Source organism: Pogona vitticeps, chromosome 5, assembly GCF_051106095.1.
Source record: "Pogona vitticeps strain Pit_001003342236 chromosome 5, PviZW2.1, whole genome shotgun sequence".
NCBI classification, from domain to species: domain Eukaryota; kingdom Metazoa; phylum Chordata; class Lepidosauria; order Squamata; family Agamidae; genus Pogona; species Pogona vitticeps.
Genome location: NC_135787.1, coordinates 61,438,890 through 61,452,355, shown reverse-complemented (window position 1 = coordinate 61,452,355; position 13,466 = coordinate 61,438,890). Strand labels below are relative to the sequence as shown.

Here is a 13,466-nt window from a genome sequence, read left to right as displayed (position 1 = left end):
TAACTTCAGCAGACGGACGGGACGCGGGGGGCTCCCTAACCGGCGGCAGGACCCTCTCTTGGGCCGGTCCCGAGCCAGACCTCCCCCCCTTCCCATCCCCGCGGCGTCGCGTTATCGCTCCTCCACCCTCGCCGGTTCCTATTGGTTGGCGGCCTCACAGGAAGGAGCGGCGACGGTCTTGCTGGCCTCCGAACGGTCCTAGCGCCGGCCATCGCCGATAAAGAGGGCCTGACGCGGAGCGGCCACGTTCGGCTACGACAACACGGTATTCTGCCCCTCCACCCGCTCCAGCCCTCCATTCTTCTGCGGGCGGCTTAAATAGGAGAGGGCCGGGGCTCTCCCGCTCCAGAGCGCGCTTCGCTTGCTTTATTGTTGGCGGGGCGGTTAGGCGAAGAGTCGGTTTAACCCGGGAAGAGAAGGAGGAGGACGAGAAGACGAAAGCAGGTGGGTGAGTCAGCCTCGCTGCCAGCCTGTCATTCCGCGGAGGAGAGGCTGGGGCTTTTGCACCGAAGGCGGGCGAGGTTTCTGGGGGGCGCTGCGGGGACTTTTCCCCGCTCCTTCCTCCGAGAAGAGGCAGCCCCAGCCTGCCTGCCTACCTGCCTGCCCTCCTTCTTCTCCTCGGGTTCTTTAGCCACCCTCCCTGTGTGGGGCTGGAGCCTCCCTCTCTCTACGCCAGCCTGCCCTGCGGCTGGAAAAAAAAGGGGGGCGGGAGAGCGGGGTCGTTGAGGGAGGGGGGGAAAAAGCGCACGTCGGGAAGCCCCTAGAGAAGGAGCCTGGAAGCCGGGAGGTCCTGCCCTGCCCTAGGCCGCTTGCAGGGGCTGCCCGCTGTCGTCTGTCGTGAGGAAGAGGAGGAGGAGGAGGAGGAGGAGGAGGCGAGCGCTGCCGTCGGTTCCAGGTCTGGCGGAGGGACCGAGGGCTGTGCGGGAAGGAGGGAGTGCCTGCCTGCCTGCCTGCCTGCCTTTTGTGTGTGACACTTCTGTCGGGCGCCCCCGCAGGGCTCAGTTGTGCCTCCGAGACAGGAAGGGTATGGGGATGGACCTCGTTGTTTGTGTGTCTGTGTGCGTGTGTGCGTGTGCGGGGTGGTCCTCCCTGTTGTCATCTGCCGTCCAGCCGCTTCCCACTTATGGTGACCCTGTAAATCAATGACCTCTAAAGGACCCTGTCACTCATAGCATAGCCCTGGTCAGGTCTACCAAATTCAAGACCTTTAATGAAGCGGCCCATGTCAGATTTGGGCTCCTCCTTTTTTTCCCTGCTGCCTTGGACTTTTCCTAGCATTATTGTCTTTTCCGGGGAGTCTTGGGTTGTCTAGGACTCCAGAGATAACCCAAATCTGGTTTCCACCTAACCCTGCGCTGGTGTTTCCAGAGGAAGGTGGCATCAGTGCTAGCTGGTGGAAACGGTTTGAGCTTTTGGACACCCCTTTGCTACATTCCAAGACAATTGGTTTCAGGGAGTGTGTAGACAATCTATTATTATTATCATCCCACCATATTTGGGGTGTGTGTCAGTTTTCTGCCTTCAAACTAGGTAGCGTTTCTTGGGCCCATCAAAGGACCAGGGGGTTGAGTTTTAGCCGCCCAGAGTGGTAGAATATACCAGATGGGCAGGATATAAATCAAATAAATAAATAAATAAACAAACAAACAAGAAAGAAAAAAGAATATGGGTATATATTTTAAAATGCAGCATAGTCTGTCGTTATCATACTCTGTCAGCAAGTTATCTTCCTTACCATATGGGACTTTGCATGGCTAGAGGAGAATTGTACTGTATAGAACAGTCTGTAACAATGTGATTGCTTAAAGATGGGACTCAGCAGGATTATTTCTCTTGAGTCTCTTATTAAGAGTTTCAGCTCAACTGAGGGCCAGTTCAGAGGGGATGAAATGTTTTTCGTTCTGCACTGGCCCAAAGGTAGAATTGTTCTTGAAGTCTTCCTCCATGGAGCTCTGGGCACTTTGTTTCTGTTGCTAATGATAATGAGACTTGTTGCTGCCTTTGCAGCTATCAGAATAGGAATCTTCCACCTTCATTTAGATTACCAAGAAATGTTTGTGTGGGAGACCTGCTAACAAAAGGTTGTCAAATCCCTTTTATAAATTTAATAATCATGCACAGTCCATGATACAGTTATACTGTTAAGCATTTATCATTTTTCCCTTGTAAGGAATAAATGTAAACTTAGCAACCATGGAGTGATGGGACAGATTTTACAAATTTTGAATCTGAGTATAAAAGAAAAGAATACAGTAGTCTGTTCTGGAAGTGGAAGAAGCTATGCAGTGAGTTCTTCAGGGATCTGTATTGTTGGAACCACTTCATTTTAATTTGTTCATATTCACTGGAAGAAAGATAAGCAATAAGTTGGCCATGTTTGTTGGTGGACCCAACTTATTTACAAATGTCCTGAGGGGTAGACTGTTGCAACACAAAACAATGGCAAGTCTTGAAAAATGTGAAAGACTAGCAAACATTATTTGCTACCCTGTTTCCCTGAAAATAAGACCTAACCTGAAAATAAGCCCTAGTATGATTTTTCAGGATGCTCATAATATAAACCCTCTCCCAAAAATAAGCCCTAGTTAAGTGAAAGCCCGCCCTCCACCATTGTGCAGCAACCAGAAGAAGATGACATGACTGTATTTGAATAAATGTAGATTGTACATGGAAAAAAATAAAGCATCCCCTGAAAATAAGCCCTAATGTGTTTTTTGAAGCAAAAATTAATACAAGACCCTGTCTTATATTCGAGGAAACACGGTACAGTGTAAGCTTTTGTGGGCTATAGTGTGCAAAACATATGCCAAATAAAATGTGTTAGTTTTTAAGGTACCAGAAGACAAGAAAAATGAAAAAGCATGTGGAAGAGCTCCAAAAGAATTCCCCACCACCACTCCATTGGCCACTAATATGCAAATGCTATATGTAAGCAAATGTGAATTGTAGAGTAGCCACACTTAAAGCCCCTCTTTCTGATTTACACTGGGTTATATTGGAGCTGATGGTCAGGAAATCAGATCAGGAAAGGGATTTTAGGATTGTGGTGGTCACCTTGATGGAAGCATGAATCCAGTGTGTGGCAACTGTGTGAAAAGGTGAATCCATGTTCAGCTCCAAAGGAATTGAAACCTACAAATATCATAATGTCTTTAGACAAATCCATGATATGACCACACTTGGAATACTGAGTACAGAGGATATTGTACTGGTGGAGAAGGTGTAAAAAAAAAAAAAAGAGAGGGAGCAAGCAAAACAATCAAGGACTGCAGCAACTCTTCTGTGGAGAAAGATTACAACTTTGGAGACTTTCTTGCTTAGAAAGAAAGATGGCAGATGGGAACTATCTGTTTTGAGTGATTATTTGCATTTAGAAACTTTATGTTATAAAAAATGAGATAAACATTTTGGCAGGCACTTGAGTCACAATTAATAGTTTTTTTTGTTGCCTCCAAAATAACAATTTCTCCAGGTAATGACATTAATACTTTAAAAGTCATGTTTGCTTGCCTGTAATTAGGCACTGTTAGATTCTGACTTGCAACAACACACTTCATTGTTTAGTTACCTGGGATGCTTAGCCAATGATTGATTTTCATGTTTGTTCAAACACTTACAGTATCTTACTTATAGAGGCACATGTTTCTCAGTACAGTGGTGCCTCGCTGAATGATGTTAATTCGTTCCGAAAAATCGTTGCTAAGCAATTTCATCACTAAGCGAAATGCGGTTTCCCATTGAAATGCATTGAAAACTGGATAATCCGTTCCAATAGGAACAAATTGCAGTCCTTAAGCGAAAATCGCCATAGGAAACATAGCTAAGCCAAACGCGGTTCCCCAATTGAAATGCATTGAAACCTATTCAATGCATCTCAATGGGGGGAAAAATACAACAACAAATTTAAAAAGAGTCAGAACAAAGTCAAATTTGGTTAACAAAGGGTTTATTAAGTTCACTTTATGATTTCAAACATTTTAAACAGTAAACTTTAACTTTATAAATAACAGAAAAACATTTAAAAAACAGCAAACATGAGGCTGTCTAAACCATCGTTAAGCAAAACAGGGGACCCAAAATTTAATCGCTATGCGAAGCATGGTCCCAATCATTGCTAAGCGAAAATCGCCATAGGGACCATCGCTAAACAAAGCGCAAAAACACTCAGAGAAAGTCATCGCTAAGCGATTTTGTCGCTAAACGGAGCGCCCGTTAAGCGAGGCACCACTGTATTTGTAAACTTTTTGAGATCATGGAAGAAGCAAATGTAAGACTGCATCTGTATTTTTAATCTGTAGGGAAGACAGTCTTGTACATTTTGTCCTTGATGTCTTACGTAGAATGTTTTCAATTCTATGAGGGTGAAAGAGGAGAGTGCAAAAAACGGTCTGAAACTCAACATCAAAAAAACTAAGATCATGACCACTGGTCCCATCACCTCCTGGGAAATAGAAGGGGAAGATATGGAGGCAGTGTCAGATTTTATCTTCCTGGGCTCCATGATCACTGCAGATGGAGACAGCAGCCCCGAAATTAAAAGATGCCTGCTTCTTGGGAGGAAAGTGATGACAAATCTTGACAGCATCTTAAAAAGCAGAGACATCACCTTGCTAACGAAAGTCCGAATAGTCAAAGCTATGGTTTTTCCTGTTGTGATGTATGGAAGTGAGAGCTGGACCATAAAGAAAGCAGACCGCCGAAGGATTGATGCCTTTGAATTGTGGTGCTGGAGGAGGCTCTTGAGAATCCCCTGGACTGCAAGGAGAACAAACCTATCAATTCTAAAGGAAATCAATCTTGAGTGCTCACTGGAAGGACAGATCCTGAAGCTGAGGCTCCAGTACTTTGGCCATCTCATGAGAAGAGAAGACTGCCTGGAAAAGACCCTGATGTTGGGAAAGTGTGATGGCAAGAGGAGAAGGGGACGACCGAGGATGAGATGGCTGGACAGTGTCTGCGAAGCAACCAACATGAATTAGACACAACTCCGGGAGGCAGTGGAAGATAGGAGGGCCTCGCGTGCTCTGGTCCATGGGGTCACAAAGAGTCGGGCATGACTAAACGACTAAACGAATGAACGACCAAAGGAAAAGACGCTTTCTTTCAGAGGAACAACCGGCTGGTCAGAATCTTCACCTGATTATTGATGAGCCTGGCAATTGTGTGATGCTCATAGTACTGAACATGCAAGAAAATCCACTAGAAAAAACACAATATTATGTATACAAGTTATGGTGACGTTGCTTGGGGACTGGAGCATTGGTATCTTAAAATAAACTCCTTTTGTATGACACTTTTATTCAGCAGTGTAAATAGAAGCATGGAGAAATGACATAGAATATGAATATCCAGATTTTGGTCTGACTGATTAAGGAGTCTACACTTGACGTTTCTTTGAAATGTATTACTTTTGTAGTATAATAACCCTCAATTTATCTGCATTGATTGGTAGTTTGGATAGTGCTTGGTGTAGTTAGTAATAGTACAAATGCAACAATGTCAATTTCAGTATTGCATGGAACTTAGTTGGAATAGCTGTGAAAGCAGAAATCGTTTGCAGATATTTTGTTATGCATCCAAGAGCACAGAATGTCTTGAACGGTGGTTTGGTCTGAATAGGATTTTATTATGACTTTATTTGAGGGTTGGGTATATGACTGTTGAAGGTTTTGGTCAGTTTTATTTAAAGAATTCAATTTTTAGGACAAGAAAAAAAATCTTTATAGCAAGTGGTTTGGCTTCCCTACCCTTCATAATTAATCATTCAATAGCAAAAGTTTTGCTATTCAATGATTAAATGTGAATGATTGAATGTGTCATGCAGTTCTCTCAGCTGCTACTGTTCTTTGGTTTTGTCTCTCTTCCAAAACCTTAGTTCAGTTCTTTGTAGCAACTCTGTAAAACAAAAAACCCAGGACTGCATGATAGTCCATGGTTCTTGAAGCACACAAGAGGAAAATATGGACATTCCTAAACAGTGACTTTTGTAGCTGAGTGCTTGGATTCCTTTCTTCAAGGGCCTCCACACAATTGCTGTTCATATGTAGGGAAAGGTTTAGGTAAAGGTAAAGGTTCCCCTTGGTATTTAGTCCAGTCGTGTCCAACTCTAGGCCGTGGTGCTCTTTCCCATTTCCCAGCCATAGAGCCAGCGTTTATCTGAAGACAGTTTCCATGGTCACATGGCCAGCACGACTAGACACGGAACAGCGTTACCTTCCCACTGAGGTGGTACCTACTTATCTACTTGCATTTGCATGCTTTCAAACTGCTAGGTTGGCAGGAGCATGGACAAGCGACGGGAGCTCACTCCGTCACATGGATCTGATCTTACAACTGCTAGTCTTCTGACCTTGCAGCACAGAGGCTTCTGCAGTTTAACTCACAGTGCCACCACGTCCCTCAGGAAAAGGTTTACCATGTTCCTAAACAGATGCTTCCTCTATCTGCTGCAGAGGTAGGGGTGCAAGGAGCCCTGTTCCCCTCCTGCCTTTACTAACAAATGACATGAACTCCAAAGGTAAACTGCCACCTTAAACTAAAAGTAGATGAAGTGTCAGCCTAAGTTGTTTGAATTGGTCGAACTGACTATGTAAAGAGAAGCTTTTCCATGTACCATTTAAGATCTGCTGTAGTGGTAAAGCTTCTGATGTGAGCTGTGGTTTTGTTGTAAGAAATGCAACTCTACAAAAATGCATGTGTAAATGATACTGCAGATGACTATTTGCATATGCTATTGCTCTACTAGCCTTGCAAAGTCTGGAACAGAATGCTTGACAGCTCTTCTTGGTCAAGTGTTAGATGAATCATGCTGTGGTACTCAATTTAAGTTATTGGTGTTATAATGGTAGCTTCCCCCCCCCCTTTAGTCAACATTCATTTTGTTGTGCTATTAAGCGAGAATGGATTTCTGCCTGAATATTGGGAAGTTAAAGGACTATTTTCAAGCTGGCATTCTGCAGTCATGAAGAAAAATGTGTGTGTGTTTTTCTCATTGAACAGAGAGTTCTTTCAACTTAACAATATATTGTTAATAATTCTAATGCCTAGTTTACAGCATATTTTTCGGATGCATCCACCTACATTAGTAAGAAAACGGTGAATGTATTCAAAGTAAACAAGAAGAATAAATGCAAGGTGGTTCAGTATTTATTTTGATTAAATATTGTTCCATCCCAAAGTAGGATGGAACCTTGCATGGGAGATTGGTGTTGCTTCTAAATAATAAGAGTTGCTATGGGGTAAAACTGATTTCCTGTAAATATAGCACTGCTTCTGATTAAACAGGCCATTGTAGATTAGCCCACCCACCCACTCCGGCCACTTTGAACAGCAGAGCTAGAGGGGAAAAAGCCATTGGCTCCTGTCTTCTGGCACTGCAATTAAGAAGTTGACAGTTGCCCTCGAACGATGTCTGCCCATTGGCAGACAATGGAAGAGCGTTTTGCCCTCTGTAAATAGGTTATTGTACTTGGCAGAGGAGGGGGAGGAGCTAGGAATGGCTACATTGAGACCAGTTGGCTGGCTGCCACAAAGCTGAGTTCAGCTGGAAAGACCATGTCTTGGCTGATTCAGTACTGTATTTTACCGTACTTGAGCTTGTGTCAAGAGGCTTTTTGCTGGCTTGAAGAACATTTATTTAACCAGAGGAGCATGGTCTAAGTGGCAAGGACAGAAACCTGCACATATAGCATCCTCATTACCCAGCGTTTTCTAAAGCTAAACACTTCAGTCTGTAAGTAATGACCAAATTAATTGTTGGCTTAATGGGGCGGCTAAGAACGTTAAGTGAGATTCTAGTCCTATCCAGCATACAAGTGTTTGCTGCTTGGATACAGGTATTTAGGTTATTGGATCTGACAACTCAAATGTGCTTCAGCAGTCTCTGCAGGCATATGGTTTAAGTTCTCTGAGCTCAGAGTTTAATCCACTGTTTGTCATGAAACATGCATATTAAAAATACTGATATAATGTAGTTAATTGTACACTTTGGGCAACTCAAGGACATCTCCAAATGAGAATTGTAAATGAACAACTTGGAATTCATTTAAACATGTACTTGTGCAACCCACTGACCTGATCTCTCAGCCAAAAGCCACAGTACATTGTAGCTGCACTCTGTATAGAAGCACTTGGAATACTGTGGCAAATTAGTGAAAAAGATACCTGCTTTGCAATACTTGGTTAGGTTGAGTGGCTTGTATTTCCAAAGTCTAAGGTAACTGTGCCTTTGCAGAGGATGGGACTTTTGGAAACATGGTGCAAATGTGTTTGTGTACAATATGGTTTCCCAGTTTCAGGTAATTAAGGAAGGTATCAAAGTAAGAATGCCAATATCTTAATGTCCATCTGTAAATCTATAGTGCAGCCATGCTTGGATGCTTTGAATGGTCCTGGCTACCAGTCCTTAAGAAAGTTATTGGACAAGGTTTTGATGTTTTGTGCACAATCAAATAATGAAGGGATCTGAGCAACTCCGATGTGAGGAAAGGTTGTAACATTTTGGACTGTTTAGTTTAGGAATTGGAAGTAAGGTGGTGTATGATGGGAATATATAAAATTATGTATGGTGTGGAGAAGGTGGATTACGGGACGGCTTTTTCCCCCTTCCCTTTCTTTTTTATACTAGGACTTAAAAGGTAAAGGTAAAGGTTCCCCTTGACAATTTTTGTCCAGTCGTGTTCGACTCTAGGGGGCGGTGCTCATCCCCGTTTCCAAGCCATAGAGCCAGCGTTTGTCCGAAGACAATCTTCCGTGGTCACATGGCCAGTGCGACTTAGACACGGAACGCTGTTACCTTCCCACCGAGGTGGTCCCTATTTATCTACTCGTATTTGCGTGCTTTCGAACCGCTAGGTTGGCGGGAGCTGGGACAAACGACGGGCGCTCACTCCATCGCGTGGATTCGATCTTACAACTGCTTGGTCTTCTGACCCTGCAGCACAGGCTTCTGCGGTTTAGCCCGCAGCGCCACCACATCCCTATACTAGGACTTACCATCACCCATTACAGCTGATTAGTGGGAAGTTAAGGGGAAACAAAAGGAAGCATTTCTTCACACAGTATATATTAGACTATACAAGTTTCATTGCATCCTGTGGAAGCAGGCCACAAAACCCCTTTTACAAAGGGATGCCAAGCTCATGCAGGATGAGGCTATCAGGATCTACAAAGGGATAAAGTTCATGCATGATGATGCTATCGGTGTAGTACTAGTAATGGTGGCTAAATAGATCATAGGCAGCATATATTTGAATACCAGTTACTGGGAATAAGTGAGAGATAGCTGTTGTTCCGTTTTGGGACTTGTATAGTTATTTGGTTGCTACTATGGAATTAATGGGACGTGGTGGCACTGCGGGCTAAACTACAGAAGCCTGTGCTGCAGGGTCAGAAGACCAAGCAGTCGTAAGATCGAATCCACGCGACGGAGTGAGCGCCCGTTGCTTGTCCCAGCTCCCGCCAACCTAGCAGTTCGAAAGCATGCAAATGCGAGTAGATAAATAGGGACCACCTCGGTGGGAAGGTAACAGTGTTTCGTGTCTAAGTTGCACTGGCCATGTGACCACGGAAGATTGTCTTCGGACAAACGCTGGCTCTATGGCTTGGAAACGGGGATGAGCACCGCCCCCTAGAGTCGAACACGACTAGACAAAAATTGTCAAGGGGAACCTTGACCTATGGAATTAATAGCTGGATTAATAAACTCCGCAAAGTCAGACCACATACTTTTATGTTCTTAAAACATTCTTTTCCATCTGCTTAGATAAAACCTTGCTACTTATTCAGTTCTTCTTTCAGTCTAATGTGTTCGGGTATACTGTGTTTCCCCAAAAATAAGACAGGGTCTTATATTAATTTTTGCTCAAAAAATGCATTGGGACTTATTTTCAGGGGATGTTTTATTTTACAGTCATGTCATCTTCTTCTGATTGCTGCAGAATGCTACACAATGGTGGAGGGCAGGGGTTTCACTTAATTAGGGCTTATTTTTGGGGTAGGGCTTATATTACAAGCATCCTGAAAAATCATACAAGGGCTTATTTTCAGGTTAGGTCTTATTTTCAGGGAAACAGGGTAATAATTCTGCATATAAGGTGTGGTGCTATGATATTATTATTATTGTTGTTGTTTTGTTGTTGTTGTTGTGTTGTTGTTGTTGTTGTTGTCTAGTAAATAGAAAGGAAAGTTTTCATTCCCAAACCAACTTCCACATACAGAAGGGTGAGTTGAAAGCAAATTGAACAGTAAGGGAGGCTTACTTTGAACTGAGAGTGTAGAAGCAATTAAAAGACATTTTAGGATAGAGCTTGGGATACTGAAAGTCCAAAAAGCACCAGCAATACAATGTGACAGTTCAACACATTAAAAAACAACAACTTTTGTCTAGAATATCAAAAAGCTAGGCAAATAGGGACAATACAAATAAAAGAAAAATCTGTAGAAAGTAATAACACATTATTTGCATAATGTTTTTGAATAATCAAGCTTATTATTGCTTATAGTGCTTTTGACTAATCAGAGCTTATTATTTGTGCAGCAACTCCAAGGTAGGCTACTTTAATGTCCATATTGTGGGATATTAAATAGGGGAGAGGAATGAGGCTAAACTAGCTTGCTAGAGAGCTTAATTAGTTGGTGACAAAGTTTCAGGGGGTAAAACCCCATCTCCCACCCTATGCTTCTTAATTACTGCATTACACGGGCTCTCTTCTGAGGCTATCTGATTGCTCTGCATCCCTGGTTATAATGATTCGAACTAAGCCACTTTTTGAATGAAGAACAATTGATATTCTTACAACTGTAGCAGGAAAGATAAAGATGAGGGCCATACTGACATGCTACATAAAGCAGGCAGAATGCTAAAATAATAGGGCAGAATCTTGAAAATTGCATTAGGCCAATAAATAGTTCTAGTTAAGCTGAGGTTCATAGGAAGCTTGTGAGATTAATGGGAAGAAAATATTACTGGTAGAAAAGCTGTTCTGAAATGCAGGCTGCTCATTGCTACTGATCATCTAGTGGTCTGAGCAGTTACAAAATAGTATAGGTAGTGTACATTTTAAACTTAAGAAGAAAACTGAATTTCATCTTTTAATCAAAATCTGCTAGTCTCATCAATGATGTACAAGAAATTGGAAATTCTGTTTCATAACTTATGTCATGTAAGGCTGGTAACAAAATCTGTCAGTGACTTTTCTGAAATAAAAAATTCTCATACCACCACCCGGCTCCTGAGACTCTCATGGGATCCTTTTTGTTGTGGGGAAGCAGTTGGGGGCCATCAAATCCCATGTAAACCTTGGGACCTTCATGGTGGGGAATCATAATTCCCCCCCCCCAAAAAAAAATTGCCACAGCCTTGCATGGCACAAATGATGGAACAGGATTTCAGCTATTGTATGTATCCTACTTGTGCAAGAGCTTCTATTGAAAATGCTCAGGAGGAAAGGAGAGTTGAAAAAGAATAATTTTTATGAAATATGGGGCAAATTTTTGGAATATGTGCTAATAAGGGGGAAAGGGAAAGCTCCAAATCAAGAATCTATGCAGTTTTGAAGAAGGAGGAGGAGGAGGAGGAGGAGAATATGGCAAGAGGTCCTGTACATGGTGGTGGGGAACACAGTTATTGTATCTGAGTTTATATGTTTTATGTATATGTTTCTGTTTTTGTTATAGTTATAGAAAATAAAAAAAGATTTAAAAAAGAAAATGCTCAGGAGGTTATCTTTGTATTTGCTTAAAGATGGCAAAGGAACAAGATAGTGATGATAGAACAACACTGGTTGCGTATTTTATGTGTCCTTTTTCTAAGTGTCTAGAAGTAAATTTTAACTTATGGCAACCCTTTTCATAAGGGTCATGTATTTAAACGGATAAATAAATAATATATTTTAAAAATACATTTAAGAGGTGCAGCAGGAGGGGCGGAATCAAAGAATCCCTTATTAAAGCTCTCTCCTTAGAACCAGCCAGGTGCCAAATGTCTTTCTGGACAGAATGGTCTTTGCCTTCTAACTGCAAGATAGCAGGAAGGGAACCAATCTGTTTCCCTTGGGAGGGTATTCCGTAGCCTGGAGCACTAATCTGGAAAATCAGTACCAAAAAGTAGTACCGAGTTAAGACAAGTCTACCCTCAGCCATCCTGTAGCATGCAGCTTATAAGAACTGGATTTGCCCTCTTATCACCCGTGGTGAAGTTCAGATGGAAAGGCTGTATACATGAGATAGCTTTCTAGGTCCAGCCCTGTTGCAACTTCTGTCTTCTCTGATTTATTGCAGTAGTGGACAGACTTTAGGCTTGTGAGACATACTTTGTTAACAGAACCTTGATATCCACCAGCTAGAGCTTAATGCAGGATGCAAAAAGAACATTGAACCCAGGAATTTGTTTTAAGTATTGCCAGCATTAAATGAAACTCACAGTGTGTCAAAACAAAATTTGATTCCTAGTCATCCCAAACTCAGTTTAAGGGCTTGAAAGAGATATTCTGCTACTATTATTGTTAAGCAAAATTTTTTTCCAGAGAGCTGCTACTACATTCATTTCTGCCTTCTCCCAACATTTGAGTGACTGTCTTTCTAAATATCCTAGCTATTAAGCAAGTTGGTTATATTGCTTGCAATCATCACAGCAACATATGCATTGATGCAAATGGACCCTGTGGTCTCAAGCAGGACCCAGAACGCTGTTGGATTTTTGTTTCGGTCATTTTGCTCATTGTTCTAAAGATTGAGTTTGATGGCCAAACTGTTCTTCAGTGAAGGAAGTTGACGTTTGGTGAACAATGTGGCTAGTGCAATTGAAAAAAATACCCTAGACCAATCCTTACTTAAGTTTTGTCTTGGATTGGGGGGCACCTTCCACAGGTCAGGCATGAAAAAGGTATACATTGCCTTTTTCCACACTTCTGTTCAGAGCACTTCCTTTCCATCTACCCTTCCTATGGTAGGCCACCTACATGTCAAATATCTTGTTGAACTACTGGAAAATCCTCATTGAAACCTTTCTCTCCTCCCCCACTTTCTTTCAAAAGCATTTTTGTCAGCCTTGCCCTGGTGACAGGAATGAGCTGATTGATGGGTATTAATGAATGTCACTGTCAGTAGTGAGTTTTCTGAGTCTCACATTGTTTCCTTGCCTGCCACTCTCGATGTGCAGTGGGGTGACTTGAAACTCTGTTTTCATTGGCTCTTCTTCTCTCCAGGCTAAGTATGGACTATGTCTGCTAGTTACCTTTGGCCTACTGGGCAAAAACTGTAAGACTGAGCACGTGACTAATGTCCTGAGGGACCTTGACTGTGGAGAGAAGTGTCAGCTGAACAGACACAGCAGAGCGTAAGAGGAAAAAAGTGGAGAGTGGGAGGAGAGATTTTTTCCTTCTTTATCATGTTTATGCCTTCCAGAGATTTGAAGGAACCAGTGCAAGAGGGGTGTAGAAGTATGCTTCTTATTACCGGAGCATGCA

At 42.5% G+C, this 13,466-nt stretch overlaps 1 protein-coding gene across 6 annotated transcripts in view; it reads left to right on the top strand.

Moving 5' to 3' along the window:
- The first annotated feature begins 200 nt into the window (after positions 1-200).
- Positions 201-13,466, top strand: part of ACSL1 (acyl-CoA synthetase long chain family member 1) — a 50,914-nt gene continuing 37,648 nt past the window's right edge. For 2 of the 6 annotated variants that reach the window (XM_020802638.3, XM_020802630.3), the window contains exon 1: positions 201-444. The gene's annotated coding sequence lies outside the window, so the exon portion shown is untranslated. Of the gene's footprint in view, positions 449-7,529; positions 7,733-13,466 lie in introns of those variants that run through there. The other 4 variants (XM_078393909.1, XM_078393910.1, XM_073001392.2 and 1 more) reach the window with 3 other exon arrangements.